The sequence below is a fragment of the Miscanthus floridulus genome, chromosome 19 (genome assembly GCF_019320115.1).
Source record: "Miscanthus floridulus cultivar M001 chromosome 19, ASM1932011v1, whole genome shotgun sequence".
Lineage (NCBI taxonomy): Eukaryota > Viridiplantae > Streptophyta > Magnoliopsida > Poales > Poaceae > Miscanthus > Miscanthus floridulus.
The window spans coordinates 4396764-4422367 of NC_089598.1; the positions used below are offsets into that span (position 1 = coordinate 4396764).

Genomic DNA, 25604 nt, shown 5'->3' on the forward strand with positions numbered 1-25604 from the left:
CAACAAAGATGTCTCTGTCTTCTTGTCCAAGACATCTATCATATCAAGCAAATTAGTTTTTTTTTGTTTTATTTTGTGATACTAAATTCCTAGCCCAACATCTAAGAAAACGTCGCAATCTTCTTGTTTTGTTTTGCCAATGTTCCAAGGGTGACCGACCCCTATTTTCATATTCCCAAACCTCTTTAATTGGTTCAAAAAAACCATCCCTTGTTAGACACCCTAGCTCAAATTTAAAATTTCTAGAGTTACCCCGGTGAGATGGATTCCTAGCATCTAGTAACAGACGTGTGTGATCTGAGATCTCTCGGGTAAGTGCCTGGACAGAAGCTAGCATAAACTTTTGCTCCCAATCTGTTTTTATCAAAATTCAGTCCAACTTTTCGTATGTTAGAACCTCTGCATAATTAGCCCACGTGTATTTCCTCCCTGTCAATTCCAGTTCTCTTAAATTCAGAGATTCAATAATAGAAATAAACAAAAGAGGCCACCTATCATTATATCTTGAATTATTTTTTTCTGATGGGTTTCCGATGATATTAAAATCCTCCCCTACTAAGAAAGGTAGATTCGCACAATTAGAACATAGTGCCAAAGGTTAGTTATTTGGTTACAAATTTAGGGACTTGTTTTAGATTACTATTACTAAAGGCAGTGTCATGCGAGCAATTTAGAAGGAAATTAGATCCAGTGGCCATTGTTTTTTGAAATTTATACTACTACAGAATTGTACATCACTACCGGCCTTATCACTGCCAGATTTTGAGAAACCGACAGTGATAGCCCATCATTGTCGGTTTTTGGCTAAAACCGGCAGTGATAGGAAACTGATAGCCCAACCGACACTGATATTCGGGTCTTCACTATCGGTTCATATCACTGTCGGTTTTAGCCAAGAACCAATAGTGATATTGGGTCATCACAGTCGGTTTAGCCAAAAACCGACACTAATACTATCATTGTCAGTTCGTGGCTTGAACCGACAGTGATATGCTGCAAGAAAACTTCATAAGTTTCTCATATGATGTCCAATGAAGACGAACTTTATATCAAAGTTGTAGTACTCGACGAGATCTACAACTTTGTAGTTTAAACTTTTTTAATTTGAGATCGTTTTGATGTCCAAATATTTTCATTTAAAATCATCTATCGAACAAAAATTACGTTTGATTTCTAAAATTTAAAATTTGAATGTTTCAAACGATCTCGGATGGAGAAACGCCCAAAACAAAAGTTGTAGGTCTCGAAAAGTTATGCAACTTTATAGTTGATAACTTTTTCATTTGAAATCATTTACTACTTCAAAATGCTAATAAAAATTAAATTTTGAAATAGTTGAAGAACTCTGATTTCTCTTTTTAACCTCTGGCTAAAACTTGTAACTAGTCTTTCTCCCTCATACTAACTTCAAATTTGATGATTTTTTTTCTAATAATTTCTAAAATCATGCTCTATCAATTTATTATTTTATTATAGCTATTATTTTACCCATCTTTTCATGTGACCTAGTTTTATATATTTGAATTTTGAATTTCAAAAAATGGCAACTTCAAACATCATTTTGGAACACTAAATGATTTCAACTGAAAAAGTTATGAATATAGAAGTTGTAGAACTTATCAAGATCTATAACTTTATTTTGGTCATTTTTTTATCCGATAAAGTGGTAGTAACATTGTTCACAAAATTTATATATCTCTCTTATAGTTTCATAAACTATAAGAGGGATATGTAACATTTGTGAACAATGTTACTACCACTATGTCGGATGAGTAAATGATCAAATGACCAAATTAGAAGTTGTAGATCTCGAAAAGTTATGAAACTTTATAGTTGACAAATTTTTTATTTGAAATCATCTTGTCAAGAAAAACTACGTTTGAGTTTTTAAAATTTGAAATTCAAATTTTGTAAATGACCTTGGATGGAGAAACAACCAAAATGAAAGTTGTAGATCCTAAAAAGATATGAAACATTATAGTTAACAACTTTTTGATTTGAAATCATTTTGTCAAGAAAAACTATGTTTGAATTTCCAAAATTTTGAATTTTGAATTTTTTTAAACGACCACGGATGGACAAACAGAAAAAACAAAAGTTGTATATCTCAAAAAATTATGAAACTTTGTAGTTGACAACTTTTTCATTTGAAATAATCTTATCACGGAAAACTACGTTTGAATTTCTAAAATTTAAAATTCAAATTTTGTAAACGACCTCGGAAGGAGAAACTACCAAAATAAAAGTTGTAGATCTCAAAAAGTTATAAAACTTTTTAGTTGACAACTTTTTCATTTGAATTCGTTTAGGGCCTCAAATACTTATTTTAAAATCAGATGAACATAAAATGGCTAGGACGAAAATCTCGTTTGGACACCAACAACTTGCAGGTAGAGTGGTTAGGGGCCAAAAACACGAAGCAGGAGGTCAGGTGTTCGAGCACCGGTCGCAACGAAGCGCGCGTTTTTCGCGTGACTTGTGATTTCTGGTTTTTCTCCCGGTATTAAAATTTTTTTCCTATTTTTTCTTGCATTTTTTGGCTTTCCACGTCACTGCCATTTTTATATTAGTGTCGGTTTATAAGAACCGGCAATGATGTCAACCCGCCATCACTACCGGTATGAAATGATGTCGATTCAAAGAACCCCTTCACGGCTAGATTTTGAACCGACAGTGATGTCAAGATCTGGGGCAGTGTTATAAACTCAATGGGCAGAATTTTTTATTTTTGGAAATTTTAGGATTTCTCTATTTTGTACAGGGTCGCATGAGAATTAAAGCACAAGGCTCCTAAATGAACCTCTAATTGACAATAATAAGATACTTATACGGATTTGCTATCTCAGCCGGTTATTTTGTTGGCCTCCAGCAACCAGATTTCTGAGCGTCCGATGATCCAATCCGACGCTTGCGTGTGTGCGGCGCGGTTCGACCACCACGCAAAAGCGCGCGCGGGGCAGCCGCTCCACTCCTGCTAGTTAGTACGTGTAGTTAGTACGCGTAGTACTCGTCAACCGCGCCACGGAAAAGCGCGATATCGATATCGACCGATCGCAGGGCAGGACAGGACTAGGCCGTCTTAACAAACCTGAGCACCTATCATTACGAAACAAATCTACCGATCGGTCGGTGAACTAAAGCCGGCTGGCCGGCTGACTCCCCCGTGATGCCATCGTACGACGTGATCATGCATGTGTGCTCCCTTGTTCTGCGGCTCGAAGACGAGATCTGCTCTTTGTTCTTCCATTTGTATTTGTGCATAATTTGTGAACAATTTGATGATCTTTGTGAATAATTTGATATATATTTTTTTGATGTCTGGAATCCATAGAAATAATTTATAATTTTTTTTTGAAAAACTTGGCATATATTTGTGTTATTTTCAATTTACATCACTCTATAAAATAAATTACACTAAAGAAATCAATGTAAATATAGTAATAAGGCGGTATAAATATAGCTATAAGACAGTGTAAGAGCATCTCCAAGAGACTCTCCATATTCTTCCTAAAAGCTAGTAATAGAGATTTTGATAAAAAATTATCCTCCAACCACTCTTCTAAAAGATCATCCAAATATAGCTATCTTCTATTCTGGATTTTTCGCTAGCCAAAAATAGAAGACGAGAATGGCTCTCTAGAGTACACATGAGATATAGAAAAACTGTTGGAGATTAAAAAGATATAGAAAGCGATTTTTATGCAAATGGCTCTCCAAATGATGATTTAGAGAGTGGGATTTAGAAAGACTCTTGGAGATGCTCTAAGTGCATGAGAAAAATCTGTTGTTGGGAGAGGCTAAAACAACCAGTTATTGGCTGGACAGATTCTACTTATATGGTTCATGATCCATATTGCCATTTCAACAATCTTCATGCTTGTACAACACTACTGGAAACTCGAATACTTCTGTGGGTGTTGTATTTTTCTGCGTGTGTTTCTCTATACACACAGATTTTTCTGTGCGTTTCAAAAATCCCGACAGAAATATTTGAAAACCCACAGAAAAATTTTGTGATTTTTCTGTGCGTGTCAATACACACAGAAAAATTGACATTATTCTGTCGGTCTTTTCAAAACGCACAGAAAAATTATATAAACGCACAGAAAAACTATATACACGCAAAAAAAACCTAAACCTATCTCCAGACGCGGCCGCCCATCCTTATCCCAAACGCGCCGCCCGCACCCGCCTGCACTCCCGTCGCTCTCGCAGCGTCCACCCCCTCCTCTCTTCCACCGTCGCGGCGGCCACCCCCTCCTCCATCGGTGAGGTCACCACCCCCTCCTCCACTACAACTCCTCCCCTTCCTTCCCTCGGAAGACGGCGGTGGCTGCCCATGCAAGGTTGGATGGCGGCGCCTCCTCCCCCAGATCTGCCTCCTGCCGCACCAAGGAGCTTTGCCGCCCGCCGCCCCCAGATCTGCCTCCCCCTCCTCTCTTCCACCGTCGCGGCGGCCATCGCTGCCCCCAGATCTTGTGTGGGAGATCTTGTCGTCCTAGGGACTGGGCTAGGGTTACTGTCCTCATTTCGCGCCTCTCCTTCCTCCACATTTTTGTTGATCTACATGTTTACATTTGCTTTCGTCTTGTTCCGCCCTCAGATCTGTGTGATGTGCACCTCTTATTTGTTGTACACATGTGTTGTCGCCTAGATTTTGCACATGATGATGCCTAGTCCGATTTACAAACTAAGCAAAGTGCCTTGGTCGATGATGTTTACTTAACCCTAGGCGCTGGAGGAGCACCCTATGGTGTGGCAGCCGCGTCTTGCTTAAGTCCATAGCTCTGATTCTAGTGAGGGTTCTTTGTGCTGAAGCATCTAGAATTTATGACACTGATGTTCAATCTCTTGATATGACTGTGATGTTCAAACTCTTGATATCTATTTGGCCAATAATGCAACATGAAAAATAAACTCTGAGGTGGCTGCAATTTAGTTTTTGTGCATTCTGTATGATTCTCATGACTGTCAGCAAACCATGGGACATGATCTTAGTTTTCTTCTATCTTTTTTTTTACCTTGGCAGCCACTTATGATTAAGTATATGGAAATTGTAATAACATATCGTTAAGCTGAGGCCTCACTTACTTTGCCAATGATGATATCATATTAAGCATGCCAAGAACTGATGACCTTGAGCTTGTGTTGATGTACTGGAACTTTGTTTCTTACTCTTTGTTTCTTATGCTCTAAGCTCAAGGTCAACCGAGGAGCAACTGATATCTGAGGCCAATGTGTTGAATACTACATTATTTGATCACCATCTTATTATTGGTATTTTGTGTATCTGGGCTACATGCCATACACAGGTCACTGGTTTTGCGTGCTAATCTACGCTGACTGTTTAAGATTGAGACTTTGAGTACTATAAGTGGGTCCTAACTCTAGTAGAACTGTTAATACCTGCGCATGTCATCATGTTTTGTTCAGCGCTCGTGACCTGATTTTTTTCTTCTTATTATTATTTTGAGATATCATCACTACTCTGTGCTAGTATATAACTGATCTGTTCCTTTGCACTGCCTTACTTTCTCGAGCCTTCTCGTGCTGATTATTTGTTGAAGGCAATGCTTAATTCAATATATTTGTAAAAGCTAGGTCCTTTAGATGGTGCTTTTGTTGTAACATAGGAATATTATGGGTTCAACTTCTCACACGGAATATTATGGGTTCAACTTCTAGAAGAATGTTCTTCTCCTCTATTGTTAGTTCAAACCGTTGTCTTGGTCGATGATGTTTACTTAACCCTAGGCGCTGGAGGAGCACCCTATGGTGTGGCAGCCGTGTCTTGCTTAAGTCCATAGCTCTGATTCTAGTGAGGGTTCTTTGTGCTGAAGCATCTAGAATTTATGACACTAATGTTCAATCTCTTGATATGACTGTGATGTTCAAACTCTTGATATCTATTTGGCCAATGATACAACATGAAAAATAAACTCTAAGGTGGCTGCAATTTGTTTTTTGTGCATTCTGTATGATTCTCATGACTGTCAGCAAACCATGGGACATGATCTTAGTTTTCTTCTATCTGTTTTTTTTTGCCTTGGCAGCCACCTATGATTGAGTATATGGAAATTGTACCAACATATCGTTAAGCTGAGGCCTCACTTACTTTGCCAATGATGATATCATATTAAGCATGCCAAGAACTGATGACCTTGAGCTTGTGTTGATGTCAGTGGTTTTGCGTGCTAATCTACGTTGACTGTTTAAGACTGAGACTTTGAGTAATGCATACCTTACTGATTTTGAATTGGCCTGATATTGTTCCAACCTTTTCAGAGTCTAAGATTGGCACTTGATTTCTCAACTTTTGATGACCCCAACTGTAAAATCAATAGTAAGAACCGACTGCTTGCACTTGATAAATATGAGCTTATTTTATTGCCATATAACAATCTGATTTGAATATGTATGATTCACTTGCAAGGTGGTTAGCAATGTCAAATGGCCTATTTAGAAACTTATTTTATTCACTTGCAAGAGTATGTTAGATTGATAATACTACTATGCTTATGTGTCTACATGCCTATCTTGCTGAAATCCCTTATTTCTTACCAATAAATTGGATGTTTTTTTGTGAAATCGCTGATTGGCGTAGCACCTCAAAGTGTGATTCTCTCAACATTTGACTTCAATAGGATGCCCTCTGATTTGTATCATAGCTGTCTTTAGTGTTTTTCTTAGTGTATGGTAGATGTGCTGATACAAGCATTGCTGATATAAACCATGCAGTCTAGTGTTCATGCTGTTGTACTTAGGTTTGCAGTTTGACATCTGGAAGTTAGCTGCCAAGTTACTACCACTTTTGCTTTCTCTTGATTGTTTTCATCCAGCCTTTTAACATTCTTAAAACTAGACTGAAGCATGTGTATTGACTGCAGAGAGGTTATTTGTACCGAGTATTCTTTATAGGATTAAAATGCATTCTATTCTTTGAGTTATTGACAGTTCATCACCTGTATGCTAAGGAAAATTGTCCTTTTTTATATATTTGGGATGAACTGTTGAATTGATCAATAAATCTATTAGATTATGACTCGTGTTTCTTTTATTATGTTTCGGCAGGAGGTATCAAATAAGATAGTGAATCATAACGTAATATGCTTTATAATTATCTTAACCTTCTATTTTTGTACTTTAATTTTCAAGCATTTCTTTTATTTTCACTTACTAAACAGAAAAGATGCATTAGCTATAGTATTGTGCAACTAGTTAATCCATTTGAAGTAATGCATATCACATTTTTTTGTTTAGGTATATAATTATTCTGTCCTGCCAATTTCCAAACTGTATTGGTTTTTCTTTTTAATCCTAAATTATAAGGCTTGCCTAATTTAGATGCTTGTCTGCTGATCTGTATTGCCTGTCTTTGATTGAAGCTTGCCACCCTCTGCTTGCGTTCAGGAATTTTCTCTCGTTATTAGGATTTTGGGCAGCGTCCTGATATGCGGTGCTGGTGGATTGATGTTTTCTTCCCCCTAATGTGTCACGTGTGTTGCTCCATTAGTTTCTGCTTCTGTGCTCTGTGCTAAATTGTGCAATTTATTGTTCCTTTTCTTTTTTCTCACAAATTATTGATTCTATCCGCTGTCTTGGACTGGACGCTCAACAATCCTTGTGTGCGGCGGAAGTGAAGCGGTACAACTTTGGCTATGTCAGCGAGAACAGCCAGTGCCTCAACTCCACAAGCAGCGCCTACGGCTACGTCTGTCGGTGAAACGGCAGCAACACATGCTGCTGCCAGAATTGTTGAAATGAAATGTGTTTCTATGGATTTTGGTGCAAATGCTGTTAAAATTTTGCAACAGTTGACAAATTTTGCATAGATTTCAAATAAAATGTATGGAGCAAATTTTGTGTTTCATGATGAACTACTGATTTGTGTATTATTTGAATGAAACCTTATTGGTCATGTATAGAAAGTACTGTATGGAAAATATATATTTTAATATGTTGTTGCTACTGTTTTAAAATAAAATTTTTTGTGTGTTTAACTCTTTTTTCCTGTGAGGCTGGTTACACAGAAATATTTTTTTTAATCTGGGCGAAATGAATTTTTCTGTGAGTTTACCTAGACCGACAGAAAAAAACATGTTTTCTGTGCGTTTATTTCTTTTTTCTGTGTGGATTAACACACAGAAAAATTAGTTTTAATCTGGACGAACGCAATTTTTCTGTGCGTGTAACACCCATAGAAAAATTATTTATGACGGTGAACACACAGAACAATTGAATTTTTCTGTCATTATATTTCTGTGGGTGTTTTTCTGAGGGTACACCGTCAGAAAAATATTTTTCTGATGGTATTCGCATTTTTCTGTGTGTTTTCGCACCCACAAAAAAAAAACGAGATTCCAGTAGTGCAAGTGTAACCACAATACACATTTCTTCTTTTTTGTGATATAATATATAGAGAATTTTTACAGTTTATATAGAGGCAGTATTGAATTTGCACCAATTAAAAGAATATATATAGTCCTCAACTTTTGTTTTCTCGAATACGCACTAGTGTGCGTATCATTGTATTGGACAAAAGAGAGAGAGTATATGTTACAAGCAGCCGTTCCGGCTGACTGAAATACTCAGCGGCTACATTTTGTCAGCTAAGATTCAGAGAAGCCTAGAGTCGCCTAACTGGTACTAACCTCGCGCCAAAGCTGCTAGTCCTCCGGCGCCGGCCTCAATCCAGCGATCGGCTTCGGCCTTGGTGAGCTGCAGAATTTCGATGACAGTCGCCGAAGCTTCGCGAAAGCAACGCGCATTGCGCTCCTTCCAAATTTGCCACGAAACCAGCCCAAAGAGAGAGTCGAGACCTGATCTGCGTTCTTCATTGAACAAGGAGTGGAGCCTCCGCCAACAGCGCAACGCAGTTGGTGAAGCTTGTGGTAGTTGCCGCCATAGCGCTTGCAAGACGAAGAACCAGAAAAAGGACAGGCCGCGATGATGTGATCAATGGTTTCTTCTCCTTGGTCGCATAGGTAGCAGCGGTCCCTTGCCTCCAGGCCATGTCTCCTTCTGTCCCCGGTCCAGTGGCGGCGTTTGAGGGCAAGCCACAAGAAGATCTTGATTCTCAATGGTGCCCATGTTTTTCAGACAAGCTTGTGGCCGAGGAAGGGAGTGGAGCCTGCACGTAACATGGTGTACGCCGACTTGGCAGTGTATTCGCCGTTAGCGGTCCTGGGCCAGACGGTTCTATCTAGCTGGTCAGAGAGTTGAGTGTCTGCCACCGTGTTCAAGAGGTGGAGGTAGTCGATGATGGCCTGAGTGGACATCCCGCCGGTTATGCTGCGCGGCCACGTCCGGTTATGCAGCCCTGTTTGTACCGACTGCCTGCTTCGGATTCTTGCCGGTACCAGAGGATAGAGGGAGGGGGCGATGTCACTAGCAGCTTTGCCATTGATCCACCGGTCTTCCCAAAACAGCGCTTGCTGCCCGTTCCCCACCACCGTGAACGTTGAGGCCTTGAAGAATGCTTGCACTTGGGGGCACGTTCGGATTGGGAGCTGGTTCCATGCCCGATCTTCATCAGTTTTTTGGAGCCAAAGCCATCTTGTATGCAATGCATAGCCTGCAAGTTTCAAGTCACTGACCCGAGGCCTCCCAATTCAGTCGGTTGGCACACTGACGGCCAAGCGACCATGCATTTCCCTTGCACGGACTGATAAGATCCTGCCCAGAAGAATTTGCGGCAGATGGCGTCGATCTCCTTGCGTGCCCATGCTGGCAGATTTTCGGCCATCATAGCGTATATAGGGACTGAACGAAGGACGGATTTGATCCAGATCAGTCTTCCACTTCTTGCCATTAGTGATCCGTGGCATGGTGGCATTTTCCTTGCCACTTGCTCCACCAAAGATTGGAAATTGGCTTTTGTGATCGCTCTAGTGCTAAGTGGCAGCCCCAGGTATCTGATCGGGAAAGGTTGCACCTGGTAGCCTACGATGGAGACGATGTCGCCTAGGGCTTCTTCTCCGCCATATATCGGGGTGATGAAGCACTTGGCGAGATTCGTGTGCAGCCCTGAAGCTGTTCCGAAGACACTGAGAATTTCTTTTACCGCCGTTGCCTCTTGTATTGTCGGACGGAGGAACAGTATAACATCATCAGCATAGAGACTGCACTGGAACTTAATTTCTGACGGCTGCATCTTTCTGAGTAGTGAGTACCCCGTCGCTTGATGCTTTGAGGAACAGTCCATGCAGCACATCCATTGCAATTATGAAGAGCATGGGCGACAGAGAATCTCCTTGATGCACCCCCTGAGATGTCTGATTGGCGGTCCCTGATGTCCATTCAGGATGATCTTGGAGGTTGCTGTGGACAGCAAAGTTTCAATCCAGCGACGCCACTGCTCCCCAAACCCGTGTGCTTGCAGGACTTCGAGTAGGAACAGCCATGACAAAGTGTCGAAGACCTTGGAAATGTCCAGCTTCAAGAGCAGCATCGGCGTCTTCTTCTTCCTGATTAGTGCTGCAGCCCGCTGGGCATACTTGAAATTGTCATGAATGGAACGAGTTCGGATGAACGCGTTTTGATTCTTGTCAATCATCTCATTGAGCCTCGGTGCTAAGCGCAGTGCCAGTATCTTGGAAGTTAGCTTCGCAAAGCTATGGATCATGGTGATCGGCCTGAAGTCGGATGGGCTGTTGGCGCCAACTTTCTTTGGTAGAAGTGCAACCAAAGCGCTGTTAAGCCTTCCCATGTTCCAAGTGTTGCCGACAGAGAACGCTTCTATGGCTTCCATAACGGCATAACCTCGTTCTGTATGACGGGCCAGGCCGTTTTGTAGAATGCGCCCGTGAAACCATCAGGTCCCGGCGCGCGGTCGCTCTTCATGGCTTTGATGGCCGCCCAGACTTCATTAGCTTGCATCGGCGCCTCCTGGTCGCTAAGATCCAGCGGTTGAATCCCCAGGGCCTGGAAATTGAGTGTGATTCCTTCAGCGGCAACCGTTCCGAACACGGCGCAAAAATGGTCATGAAGTGCCTTCTCCATCGCTTCATGGTCTGCCATTACATGCCCTGCTACAGTTAGCGAAGGGATGTAGTTCTTTCTTTTGCGTCCTCTTGCAATTAGGTGTAAATACGCGGTATTTGCGTCCCCATCACTTAGCTGGCGGATGCGAGACCTTTGCCTGGCCATTGTCCGCTCAACTCAAGAGAAGACAGCCCTAGACACCGCATCTTCATGCGCTTGCGCAGCCCGAGTTCCTCGTCGGAGAGCTGACGTCGTTCCTGAGCAATATCCAGGCGCAGCACCAACTCTCGTGCCATCAGTAGCTGTGCTTTGATGTCCCCAATTCTTGTTGCAGACCATCTCTGAAGATCTCGAACCAGGTTCCTGAGCATATGGTGTCGAGGCGCGTCAGGGGGTCGTTGATCTAGTTTGGCCGCCGCCATACCTGCGTGATGAAGTCGTCGTAGTCGTCGAACTTGGGCCAAAAGGACTCAAAGTGGAACCGGGCTTTGGTCATATGGCCCATGTTGGTCTGGAGCAATAGAGGGCAGTGATCGGAGGCGTCGCTCCCCAGACCGCGAAGGTGTGCGTTGGGGAATTTTTCATCCCAGTCGACGGAGATCAATACTCGGTCGAGGCGGACCAGCGTCGGTCTTTCGCGCTCGTTGCTCCAGGTGAAGCACCGGCCGTGCAGGCGGCGTGCTGCTTCGCGAGGAGGTGTGGGCTCGCTGGGAGGTGTGGCGACGTGAATCGCCTGCGCCGTGGGCCCCGGCGTATCGGCAGCAGTTGAGGCGGCCAAATTCGACGGCACGATCAGTTCAGCGTCTTCCTCTGGGCTTGCCGCTTCCTCCACCGTGTTGGGAGGCGGCAGGACTCCCGCGGCGCAGGCCTCTGATCCCACGAGAGGCCGTGGGCAGGTGAATCGTGTGGCGCCTCGACGTGACCGACCTCTCCCTGTGCATTGCTTGGTCCGTTTGCCACCGGAGGCCCGCTGCGCCTCCTGCATCCAGTTTTTCATGGGCCGCCCGTGAAGCTGGTTCCGCTATGTCTGCCGCCACCAGGTCCTCATGGGCCGAGGTAGGAGGCCCGTGGACGTGGTAGTCTTGCGTTCCAGCGGCTTCCGCGGTCCCAGCAAAGTGCTCATCACAGAAGCTGGCTTGGACGCCTTGGTCACGATTGCCGCCTCCGTGGGGGCGGCTGGCGGCGAGCAGTTGACAGCTGTGGAGCCCTGCCTCAAGGACCATGGGGTCCGAGGCCGGCGGCTCACCAGCTGTGCTGTCAGCTTTGCAGTACCAAGGGAATTTGGCTGCTTGCTGCGTCTCTTGCCCTGGCTCTGGAACTGGACCCTCTGCAGCAATCCCGCAATTGGCGCTTTGCTGGTGAAGGACGAGCTCCTGTCGAGTGACGTCGGCTCCCCACCCGCCGCCGTAGCCGAAGTTGCCGTTGGCGGCTGGCTCGCCGTCGACGATGCCCCGGGCGCAACGGAACCCCTGGATGCGAGGTCCGGTGCCCCTGGAGAAGTGGTATCGGTCGGGGTTGCCGTCATGGCCGCTGTCCCCGTCGTCGGACTCCGGCGGAGACGGGTTGGCCGGGTCAAAGTCTATCACGTGGCGGAGGTGGACGAGGACCCTGTACCCCAACACGTCTTTCCGCCTGAGATACGGCGAGAGGTTGCCGAAGATTGGCGCTTCAGCGTGCCGCACGTGAACGACTTCATTCTCGGCGATGTGGAGCCATACAACCTTGGGAATAGCTCGAGGGTCGCATGTCCAGGCCGAAAGCTTGTACGCCGATAGGTCGGCCTTGGACGCAGACTGCGGGTCGACGGTGTGAAGCCAGCAGCTCGATCGCCACCTTGAACTTCGTGGACGATGCGTCCGCGTGCGCCACACGAGTCCATGGCCGCAGGGTCAGGAATGTGCCGGCGATTGGCACAGGCGTCGCCCCCAGAATTCGGTCCCTGACCTCGCTTGAATGGCATTCAATGAGGAAGTGCTCGGGGTAGAACGGCTTCACGGTGAAGGATCCCTCAGCTACGCCGCGAATGGTACGCAGTGCGCGTGAAGCGTCCGCGACGGAGGCCTCGGGTGTCGCGTCAGCCAGCCGACGGAGGCATCGGCTTCGGCTTCGTCGATCGCTGCGCCGCGTTGGATGATGCAGGCGCTTTCCCACTGCCGCTCCTCCGGGTGGCCGGGCGGCAGCGGGTCCCGCTGCTCCGGCAGTGAGCTCCCGGGTGTGCCTTGTGGCGGGCTGATGGGCGGGGTGGAGCCGCTAGCTTGGGAGCCGGCCGGCATGCCTGGGCTGTCCGGGCCTCGCCGAGCATGGACGAAACGGTCCGCAGCGCCATTGTCACTGCCACCATTGGCTGGGGAGCGCGGCCGCTTGCAGTCCCGGGCCATGTGCCGGGTGCCGTGGCAGTTCCAGCACCTCAGCGGCCGGCGGCAGGTGGCTATCCGATGTGAATAGGATAGACTGTTGAGGCACCTGTCCCGCATGGCGTCGGGGATCTTCCGGCGGTGAAGATGTTGCGGGCGATTCTCATTCCGGTGGTCGGCGACGCGTCCCTGGTTGTCCGCCTGCCTAGGGAGGATTTCCCTCTAGCCGTCAGCATCAGGTGGAGAGATTCGGCGGTGGCCCCGAGGAGGGATACGTGGGCCGAGGTGGAGGTGTGCAGCCACGCGCTCGCTGGGGTGAACCCGCTGGCCGAGGCATAGGTGCGCCGGCACCCGCTCCCGGTCCCCGTCGCGGCGGTCAAGACGCTGCGGCGCAGGAACTCGGCTGTGCGCCAGAGCCTGCTCCTCGAGGTACTTCGGGCGCCGAGGCTTCCATCGACGCTTCCCCCTCTTGCGCGGGCGGCGAGATTTCCCCGCCTCCGTGACCTCCGCCGGCTGCTCATCGACGACACAGATGTGCGGCTAGGGATTAGACCCTGCCTCCATGCCTGCCTGTGTCGGAGAGCCCCGGCGGACGGCGTCGGTGTAGGACCCCTGTGGCGGCGGTGCAGATTCGGCCTCGTAGTAGTCGTCGTCGGAGAAATCGGAATCCTCGGACCACCGCATGGCCTTGGAGCGCCCCGGTGTCCCGGAGGGGAAGAAGGGGATGGCGTTGGGAGAGAGGGAGGCTGGCCCCTTACCTTTGGAGGCTGAGGAAGGCTCGGTGGCCGGCGGTGCAGGGGTGTCGGCCGGCTGGCTGAGAGGGGAGGGGTGTGGTTGGGGGGAGCGGAGCGTCTCCATCCCAGAAGTGGTGCATAGTCCTCAACTTTGAAATGACCTGGGCCTTATTTGGTTCTAAAAAGTTTTTCCAAAAAGTGCTACAGTAGTTATCACATCGAATCTTACGATACGTGCATGGAGCATTAAATATAGACGAAAAAAAAACTAATTGTACAATTTAGTTAGAAATCACGAGACGAACGTTTTGAGCCTAATTATTCCATGATTGAATACTAATTACCAAATAAAAACGAAAATACTACCATAGCCAAATTCTCAAATTTCACCAAAATAAACAAGCCCCTACATTACATACATATATCTCGAAGTAGTTTCCGAATACAATCAATAAACAAACTCTTTACAAAGCAACTACTCCTACATGATGCTTATCTCGGGGGCAATCTGGGGTGCATTACGCATGGATTCACCCATCAGGTCTTCTAAAGTTTTCACTGGTAACTTGTTGGCACCGTGAGACACGCCGATGTGCGTGGTCAGCGCCCAGAGCACGGTGATGAACTCGTCTCCTTGCACCAGCACGTCCTGGTGCCCCTTGACGCGCTCCTCGTCGCTCGACGGCGCCACGAAGACGATGAGCTCCGTCCACACATCCGCCAACACCTTCCATGCATCAGCTACTGGGAAACCAACCAGCAAGCTCCCCAGCTTCCCACCATTTCTGACAACCCCGTTCACCTGATCACTACCTGTAGACGTTGCTGCGTCCATGATCTTCTTCGCTCGTGCGCTCTGGGGGAACAGGTAGTACTCCCAGCACCAGAAGATGCCGCCCAGCTCCGCCTTCATGTCGTCGACGACACGCTCCGTCTTCTCCGGACTGTCCGGCAGAAGCTCCGGGTGGAAGGCCACCAGGTACGCGCAGTACTTGGACAGCCTCACCGCCGTTCTCTGCGCCGCCGCTTCATCTCCCCGCTGCTGACCAGACTTCACCTCCAAGATGCAGGTCGCGATGTGCCATGTGAGGAAGACCTCGGAGACGCTGTCGCTCCGGCACGCCCACGAGAGCTTGTCGAAGAGAAAGTTGCTCTGCGGAGCGGCCTTGCCATTCGAAAGAGGAGTAAGATACGCAATGCTACCACCAGTGCAATGGCCATGGTCCAAATCCAAGAGGCGTTCTATGATGGAGTGCTTCAGGTTCTTGGGCACCAGCTCTGTTCTGAGAACCAAGGACGGCGTGGAGAAGAACGGCAGTCCGAGTGGCCAGCGATGGTGCAGCACGGAGAACTGCCGGAAGCTGAGGCTGCCATGGTTGAGCATGCTCCTCAGCCAGATGATCCGGTGGAAGGCGTACCGGATCCATGGGCTGTCACGCCAGTGGGGCTTAGCCATGTAGCTGCAGACCAGTGATACCATGAACCAGTTGGAGAGGAGGAAGACGAAGAATTCCCAGATCTCCTCGTAGAAGTAGATGACGAACAGGAGCAGCGTGATGGAGAGGTCCACGATGGAGAAGAAGGCCTCCGGCGAGTTCTTGGCCTTGACGATGAGGCAGATGGCGATCTTGCCGATGCCGGCGCGAAAGGTGTAGTTGTCGTCGCCGATGCTCGTGAACGCGTACACGGCGTCCCCGTTGCCGCAGAGGGTAACGGTCAGGACGCACAGCGCGGCCACCGCGGCGAAGGACGAGGAAGTAGTTCACGAAGAGGAAGAAGGGGCTCGCGAGGACGACCGGCACGACGGAGTGGTAGTACTCGCTCAGGAAGACGACCTCGTCGTTCATCACCTGGAACACGTCCTCTGCCGCGGCCGCCGCGGAGCTGGTACCACCGGCGTTGCTGCTGTGGCTTTGCAGCAGGCCTCTAAAGATGAGGCTCCGGCAGTCCTCTGCCTCTTTGTCGGTCACCGCCGGCAGCCGCTCGAACTTCCGGCGCAGCAGCTTGAAGAGAGCGAACGAGAGGCAGAGTCTCTTCAGTCGCTGAACCTCGCTGGGGGAGGTGAAGATCTCGTCGTTCTCGTTGAGCTCCCAGACTTTGCCGACAGTGACGACGCCACTGTCACCGTCAATGGCGGATGTTCAGCTCGTAGTCGTCTGCGGTTGGCTGCTGCACCAGCTTCTCTTCTCCCATGACGATGTAGGTGCAGCTCTTCAGTAGCTCCCGTCCATTTTTGACCTGGCCGGGAGCTTGCTCGACGTCGTCGTCATTGCAAGCACCCTGGGCGGCAGCGGCAGCCTGATGCTCATCATCAGCTTCTTTCAGCTTCTTGGCCATGTACGAGTTGATGAGGCGGGCGTTCTTGCCATGGGCGTACGAGTTCTTGCCGATCTCAGTGTAGGCGATCCTCTGCACGACCCTGGTGGCACAGAGGATCCAGAGGATGGCAAACAGCGCCTTCCGGCCGGTGCTCCTGATGTTGAAGAAGACGAGGCTTCCCAGCCAGACGACGCGGCCGGCGCGCTGGATGGAGCCGGAGAAGCCGCGCATGCGGATCTCGTCCACCTTCTTGAGGAGGAGCTCCACCAGGAGCATCCACGAGAGGATCAGCCCGGCCCCCATCGACAGCTCGGCCGCCGCACGGCCGCTCGTCGCCGATGACGAGAAGCTGGCGCCGACGGCGGCGTTCTTGGCCTCGGAGAAGAGGTAGGACATGACGGGAAGCAGGAGGGAGAGCGCCGACGAGAGGAAGAGCCGCACTTTGGGGTCCAGCGTGGCGCTCACGTCGGAGATGCCGCTGAAGAGGTTGAGGTTGAACAAGAGGCCGGCGAGCACGAACATAATGACGGAGGCGGACACCATGCTCGTCTCGTTGCTCTTCTCGGTGTACGACGACGTGAGGTTCTTGATGTACCTGTCGATGGATGACGGGCACAAGTTCATCGTCTGGTTACTAATGGCGTCCATTGCTAAGCTTACTGGTAGTGGTAGCTCACAAAAGCTTCAGTTTTTGAGGAATTCTCTCCTGCAGTGTGCTACAAAGCTGGCTTGTTTGGCTGGGCGCTGGAGGTTGCCTATATAGGAGGCCTGCAAGTCTGCAACTGCACATATTGACCAGCGAAGGGAGCAACAATGTCTCGGTCGTCTGTCACTGGCAATGTGACACATTTTCTCCTTTAGAGTGACAACAAATTCACACTTATTAGTTCACAACAAGCTGCGGGAGTCCATCACGCACCACCGTGCCGTGCCGGCGGCAAACACCTTCCGGTGGCACGTTGAGCTCCTTCCCCGGCGGCGGTGATGACAAGCAGGAAGAACACCGAGCTGGAAGAAATCGTCGTGTAGTCGCAGGAAGAACACTAGCTGCCTGTGACTGCCTGGTGCTATTGATGGTAATGGTACGCTGTTTGGTACAGTCAACAGCTAGCTTTGTACTATCTCGGCGTGACAGAGAGAGAGCATGCAGTCTGCTGGGATGTTTGTGTAAGGCCACGTTTAGTTCGGCCGAATCGGCCGAATCAGCGCCGCCAAACGCACCGTAGCTACAAGCGGAGACAGTGTCGTTTTGTTTTTATTTGGTAATAATTATCCAATCATTAACTAATTAGGCTCAAAACGTTCGTCTCGTAAAGTACAACCAAATTGTGCAATTAGTTTTTGATTTCGTCAACATTTAGTACTCCATGCATGTACCGCAAGTTTGATATGACGGAAAATTTTCTTTTTGCATAGTGTCAAAGTTGGAAATTTGGTGGAACTGAATAGGGCCTTATTTTTTGGTTTGGCATGCATGTGGCCAGCCTTTAGCTTGCACTGGTGAATAAGTTTACAGAAATGCTATACAACACACATGTGTTTTAGCGTAAAAAAATACATGGGTTTTTTTAGCTGTTGCTGCTGCAGAGCGCATGGCAACAACATCCTCCAGTGCCTGCCTGCACCTAAGGATGAAAACGGAACGGAAATATCCCGAACCGAACCGCATCGTTTTTTTATATTTAATCCAATCGAATCCGCATTTTCTTGTCCGACTTTACCGTTTTCGCTTTCGCATTTCAGATGTTTCGTATTTCAAATGTAAAAGTAGAAAACGGTTTAGACATTTTTCCGACCGTTTTCTACTTTTCTACTTTTAATTTGAAATATTCCGAATTGAAAATTCGGTTTAAACCGAATTTGGCCAACTGCACAGGTCATACAGCCTAATTACAGGTTGTTCACCACGCAGCTATGTTCTTTCTACTGATGGCCAGCTGCCCTCTCTTATAGACGGCGCTCAGCCTCGTCTCTCTTCACCTCATGAGATGGTGCTAAATGTCAGGAAACCGGCAGCATCTACACGAAAGCCCACCTGGGCCATAGCCCATCAAGCTCATCGGTTTAACCCCCACCTGCAAAGTCAATCATTTGATAGTTTTTGCATCAGCCGAATAAATCTTTGTTACTCAAAAGAAAAATCTGAATAAATCTTTAAAATAAAATACTACATCTATTCTAAAAAGATTAATAAAATTATTCTGACTCAGTTCGAGTTCATGTTTCTATAATATGCACTTGTTAATTATTATATGCACTTGAACTTGATCATGTATGCACTTAGTCATGCACTTGGTCTACGGGTCGGTATTCCGTATTGAGTTTTCGTATACCGACCGTGTTCGATATAATTCCGCTCGAATTGTTTCGTTTTCGAAATTCTCGATATTCCGTAAGTTCGTGTTCGTTTTCGTGTTCGGTTTGTCCGCTTTCGTTTTCGTTTTCGTATTCAAATGTAAAAGTAGAAAATGGTTGAGGAGTTCTCCGTTCGATTCCGTCCGTTTTCATCCTTACCTGCACCGCACCAGACAAGGCGTAGGCGGCCGAGGCAGCGCGTGGAGTGGAAAAGCACCGGGGTGGCCGGGCGATGCGTGCGTGGCCCTTCCTGCTGACACCAGACTGGTGCAGTGCTGTTGCCTCCTCCTCTGTTGTGATTTGTCCTTCCATAGAAAAAAATTTGTTTCTTGTGATCTGTGGATATGTGATCTTGTGATTTCTGATTGTTTGGAGATAGAAGAAGGCTGGAGGTTGGAGGTAGAAGGAGGGTGGAGGCTGTTGTATCTTAATTCTATGGTGCAAAAAAATTCATGTGTTCAAACTGCATAAAACACATGGTTGTTAGGTAGACAGACTCGTAGTTTAATATACATAAATGCTATACTCCATCCATGTGTTTTTTGTTTTGTTGGCACACGAATTTTCTGTCCGCTGGATGAAGAATCGACGTCTGGTTGCGTCCATTTGCCTTGTGATGCTGATTTGTCGGGCCCACTCTGAGCGTTACTGCTTGAAATCGGAAGTCGCGCCTATGGTTTTCTTGCTGTCTCATTTCCCCATCGTCCCGGCGAGAGGGGAAAAGGGGTTCGTCCCGACGGTTGGCGATTGTCTCGGCGTCGCGGCAATTCTACCAGCGACCTCGCCGCTCCGTGCCATCCACGTCCCTGCACGTCGCCTCCCTCTCGTCTGCCATTGCTTGAGCTCTGGAGGTATGAAAGGATCAAGATGCCCAAGAGGGGGGGTGAATTGGGCTAATTCTAAATTTCTTTACAATAATTAAATCCTACGGTTAGCCCAATTAACCCATTGTGCCTAAAAAGTGTTTCTAATTGTTCTACCGCACAAAAGACTTGCAACCTATGTTCCAATCCTACTCTAGCATGGTAATTCTAAGAATGTAAATGACAAGAATTGAATTGCTCAAAGTAAATGCTCAAAGTAAAGTGAGAAGGAGAAACGCGGCGATGTTTTGCCAAGGTATCGGAGACTCGCCACTCCCCACTAGTCCTCGTTGGAGCACCCGTGTAAGGGTGTAGCTCCCTCTTGATCCGCGCAAGGCTCAAGTGCTCTCTACGGGTTGATTCTTCGACACTCCATCGTGGTGAATCACCCACAACCGCTCACAACTTGAGTTGGGTCATCCACATGCTCTCCGGATGATCACCAAGCTCTCCAATCACCACCAAGCCGTCTAGGTGATGGCGATCACCAAGAGTAACAAGCATGAACTCTCACTTGACCACGACAAGCCTAGGGAGAAGGGTGGATGCACACTTTGCTACTCTTGATCTTACTAATAAGGGCTCTCTTTGGGATTCTCAAATCTCAATCACCTTACTTGAACCTTGCTCTTCTTGGCACTCTCTAAGGTATTTCTCAGTTGTTGGAATGAGCAAAAGTACCCCCACACACGAGTGGAGCTTCTATTTATAACATGGGCTGAAAAACAAACCGTTATGTGCCTCTGCGGGGTGATCGGACGCTCCAGTCATATTGATCGGATGCTCCGGTCAGTTCTCCCCGAACTCCAGTGTTTACAATGTGACCGGATGCTGCCATCGTTCGGTCAGCACTGACCGGACGCATCCGGTCGTGATTTTCCCTCTCTGGAACCTTACAGGAAACGACCGGACGTAGGCTCTCAGCGTCTGGTCACATGACCTTCCAGCGTCCGGTCACACCGAACGATTTCACCTCGGTTAAATGAACTGACCGGACTCTACGCCAGCGTCCGGTCACACCAAAGCAAGCGTCCGGTCAGTATTTGACCCTCCATTCACTTCCAACTCTCGATCATACGTGAATGAAGTTTGCTCCATTGGATCTTAGGCATATGTAGGAACTATCTAGCGCTAGTTTTAACAAGTGTGCACCACACCTAACTCACTAGACTCACCTAGGTCAAGCTACCCATCCATACCTCCCTTAATAGTATGGTCAAAAGAAAAACAAAGTCCTAAACTACTCTAAGTGTCTCCTCAACTCCAATCGATACTTAGAACTAGTCCATCCTTAACCTTGTCGTCCATCCTTTGAAAACCGAAACGATTTCCATCGTAGGGGCATGACCACCTTGATTGCCCAATTAATCTCCATTACCATGACCTAACTTAATTGCCTCCGCAAAACACACGTTAGTCATAGTAATCTTGTATTGTCATTAATCACCGAAACCCAACAAGGGGCCTAGATGCTTTCAATCTCCCTCTTTTTGGTGATTGATGACAATACCACCTCGAGTATGTGAAAGAGATGAGGTTTTTAACATGCTTGGATCATATAAGCTTTTGTCAATAAGAACAAAAGAGTTAGTCAAGCTTATATGACCCAAGCCATCATAATATACTCCAAAGATATGAAATAAGCATGAGTACAAGTAATAAAGCTCATTTGCATCGGAGTAAAAACACGGAAGCAAAAGCAAATGAGCATAACACAAGTGATATGACATATAAGTAATTCAAAGTAGAGAGCACACATGTCATATATCACGATCACGTAGATATCACTATCACATATATATATTTCAATGCATGAAAATAAACACACGATGAATGCATAGTAGTGTATCACACATAAAAACTACAAATGTAGAATATAAGCTAATAATATAACTAAGCTCCCCTTAGATATGTTGCTCCCCCTAAGGCTAACATACTCGATCCATCTCCCCCTTTGGCGTCAAACACCAAAACCTAAGGGTCGGTCGGCGGGGCTGCAGCGGACGAGTCGGGCGCTGAGGTACGAGGAGCGAGCTAGAACTGAGTGCCATCATCATCTGACCCTAAGCTCTGAGCTGTATGACCCTCTGATGCTGGAAGCGATGCAGAAGCGGTCTGGGTCGGATCAGGGACTGGAGCTACTGTAGGCTATGCTGGTGCGACTGAAGCAGCTGGCTCTGATGATGCCACTGAGAAAGGGAGCGTCTCAGTCGTGCCTATCACTGGAGCAATGGTGGTAGGTATAGGGACATATAGGTCTGGCGGTGTGGGATGCCCTGTCAACTCACTAAAGGAAGCACCAAGGCCCCTGGACACTGTGGTCTCTGGCACTAGCAGCGAAGACGTCTCAGCTGGTGTGAAGCCCATTTGAAGAGGTGTGAACTGCGGGGCTACCACTGGCAAAGCAAACCACTAGGACACCTGCTCTGTAGGTGAAGCATACTGTGCTGGTGGCTATCCCTGACTCTAAAGCCCACTAGGCTGTAACGCTAGAGTCACTATAGTGGTGGTCTGACCAAGCTGGGGCGTAGTCTGTGGCGGTAGAGCCCCAATAGCAGTCACAACATGCTGCATAAATCTAAGAAGCTGCTACTGCATGAGGATCTGCCGCTGATGCATGGCCTACTACTGCTACTGTAGAGCCTGCGTCTGCAGCTGAATAGCAAGCTGCTGCTGCTGGATCGCCTGCTGCTGGCTCTGGAACTCATCCTACTGAGCCTAGAACTGAGCAAATGTAGCGGCGGTCTCCTGTGCCTAACGTGTCTGGTCCTGCCTCATACGCTCAAGTATGGCAAGTAAAGCTAGGTCGGTCTGTAGGGCAGGTGGAGCTGAACTGGAGCTACCGGCCTCATGGTCATGTCACTGAGGAGGCATCCGAGGGATGGGCTGATAGTCATCATCAGAACTATCGCTGGGGTCGCTCACGACCATCCCCTCCTGCTGAGCAAGCTTCTCCTCCTCTGTAGCTGTAATGCCCCTGATAATATCATCCTGCTGGGCTACAGACTCTGGCACATCGAGACGACGGCACGGCTGACTAGGTGCCTGTGGAGTGCTATGACGGATCATCTGTGTCATGTTATAGGTAGGGAACTCAGTCGTAGCACCACTATACTCTACAAGCATCTCTGGTGGCCTCACTGTGACTACTCTGTGGATAAGGAATGTGATCCAGTGAGCATATGGCAACTGCCTGCAACCTCTGAAGCCCTCAGCTATAGTGTCCTCCATCTTTGACAGAAGAAGATCCCAAATATCAAAAACTATCTACTGCATCAGAGAGTTGATAAGCCACAGCTGTATCCAAGTCAAGCCCTCTCTGTATCCCATCCTAGGAAGTAGTGTCCTCCTCATAATGGCCTCAAGCACGCGAGCAGTGGGGTTAAGATCACTAGGGTTCCTGCATGACCCCTCACCAAAAGGCTCTATGAAACAGTGACGGACCAAGTCAGTAGGGGGCACATTGCCACCATGCGGGCGTCTGGGAGGCGCTGTCTGTCCATAGCAAACCTCATAAAGTCTGACAGGCTGCTCCTAAAGCCTGAGTATCTCCCTGACCCTAGTACTCGTCAACCGGTAGTCTCTACCTCTGAATCCAAAGTGAATGAAGTTATGGTGCGAGTCAATCCAGAGAGAAGCATAAAACTGATGAACCCAAGATGGAACATATAATCCTGTCCGTCCAATCAGATCTGTCAGCCCCGGTAGATATGCAAGGTAGGGGTGAATGTGCTCTCCGACTGCTGCTACAATAGAGTCAATGTGGCACACCCTCTGAGATCTAAAAACTGCCCCACTGTTGAGATAGGCATTGTAGAAATCCTCCTGTAGTGGAGTGTAGAAGCCCTCTAAAGCTCTCTCATCCCTCCTTGGCGGGAACCACACCTCAAAGTCCATGAACCTCAGCTGCTGCACCTGCTTGGCCGTGGCGGCCCTCAAGTGAAGATGGGTCACTGGAGGCGGACCTTGTGGTCTGGGTGGTGGACGAGAACCCCTCCACTATGTGTTAGCCCATGGCGTGACAGGGGCACGAGTACGACCAGAGCGGCGAAGCTATAGCTGAGGTGCCTGCTCTATCTCCTCTGTCTACTTTCCCTCCTGAGCCTGCTCTGTTGGTTCTGCTGGTGAGGGCTACTGCTGTGGCTCTTGCTATGACTGCCCCTAAGGCTGAGGCTCCTCAATAGCAAGACATTGTCCTTACATCATGACAGTCCCAGGTGGACCACCATGAAGACGCTCAATATGCTCAAGTCTACCCTGTGCTTCTGGTGATAGATGATCTGCAATAACAACTCCACTACGGGTACCTCCTCTCTCGGCATGCTCTGCGGCCTCTGCAACTACGGCTGCTCTAGTTGTCTCTGCATCTGGGTACTTGTGCTTCTTTGATGCAGTCTTCTTTGTCGCCTTGTCTTTTGGATCAGCAGGCAAGCGAGGCGGACGCCTTGGATCCTCATCTCTTGGACCACCTCTGACATTCTTTGTGCGAGCCATCTGATGAATCTAAAGAGAAAAACTACCACTGACCAAGATCAACTGCCACTGACACTTCCAAGGCTTGGCCTCGATCCGTACTCGTGAGCTTGGCCCCGAGTTAACTGACAACTGCCACACGATCTCAATGGCACCAACTCGTTGCACGATGGAATAGATAGGATATACAAATAAATACAATATATCTAATAGATGCAAAACCCTAGGAAGCAAGCAATTTAGATACAAAATTGAAACGACTGGCTTGCTACCTGATGAACCGACGATCCGATGAAAAGAGAAGCGACACGTGGGGAATCACCGAATCGGCTAGGGTTAGGGTTTGCGGTGAGCAGTGAATTGATGGCCCTGAATGCAATTTGAAAACAGAGCTTTGAAATCGATCTAGGTTACTGGCAAAGCAATGTGGGTGCTAGGGCATGGCCTTACCGACATGAAGCATGGGATGAGAACGCAGCAGTGGATCTTGGCGGCGTGGGAGCATGGCTCAATGGCGCTGGAGCTCAGGTAGGACACGGCGGCGGCACGGGGAGCTCCAGTGACGTGTGGGAACAGCGGCGCATGCGTAGGGCTTGCGGTGGCGCTAGGGCACAGGACTATGTGGTGGCGTGCGAGGCTGGCGCAGGAAGAGAGGCGCGGCGTGGAGCAGGACATGACGGCTCTGGCACGGAGGGAGGCGCTGCTATGATGGCGCGAGGAGCTGTGGGCGATGCGCGGAGCAGCGGCATAGGCGCAGATGGCGATGCGGCGGCTCAGGAGAGGACGACAGGTTAGGTCAATGCGTGATGATGATTAGGATTATATGGTGGCCCCTGACGTGTCAGAAAAGGAAACGGAAAAAGAAACTAAGCCACGCACAATTCCTATTGACTGGACGCTCCGGTGGTAGCGACCGAACGCTACCACCCAGCGTCCGGTCGATTCTAGAGAGGTCCAAATCCTCTGGAATCATTGAAAGGTCCTAATGGCTAGAGGGGGGGTGAATAGCCTAATAAAAATTTCTACAACAACACTTAACCAAATGGTTAGACAATTATGAGGCGAAGCAAGTGTTGCGCTAGCCTACTCAAAATGCAAGCCACCTACCACAATTCTAGTTTAGATAGTGTCAATTCACACAAGAGTAATGACACTACCCTATGTTAGTGTGCTCTCAAAGGCTAACTAAAGAGCCACACCAACCAAGCATGCAAGCTCTCACAACTAGCTACACTAAAGAGCTTGTCAACTAGTTTGCGGTAAACTAAAGAGAGTGATCAAGAGCATTATACCGCCGTGTAGATGAATGAACCAATCAATCACGAAGATGAATAATAATGATAACCAATCACCTCGGAATCAATAATGAACACAATGATTTTTTACCGAGGTTCACTTGCTTGCCGGCAAGCTAGTCCTCGTTGTGGTGATTCACTCACTTGGAGGTTCACGCGCTAATTGGCTTCACACGCCAAACCCTCAATAGGGTGCCGCACAACCAACACAAGATGAGGATCACACAA

General features: G+C 47.9%; 1 pseudogene; it reads right to left on the reverse strand.

Moving 5' to 3' along the window:
- Window positions 1-14484: 14484 nt before the first annotated feature.
- Window positions 14485-17077, reverse strand: LOC136529557 (uncharacterized; annotated as a pseudogene).
- Window positions 17078-25604: the final 8527 nt, after the last annotated feature.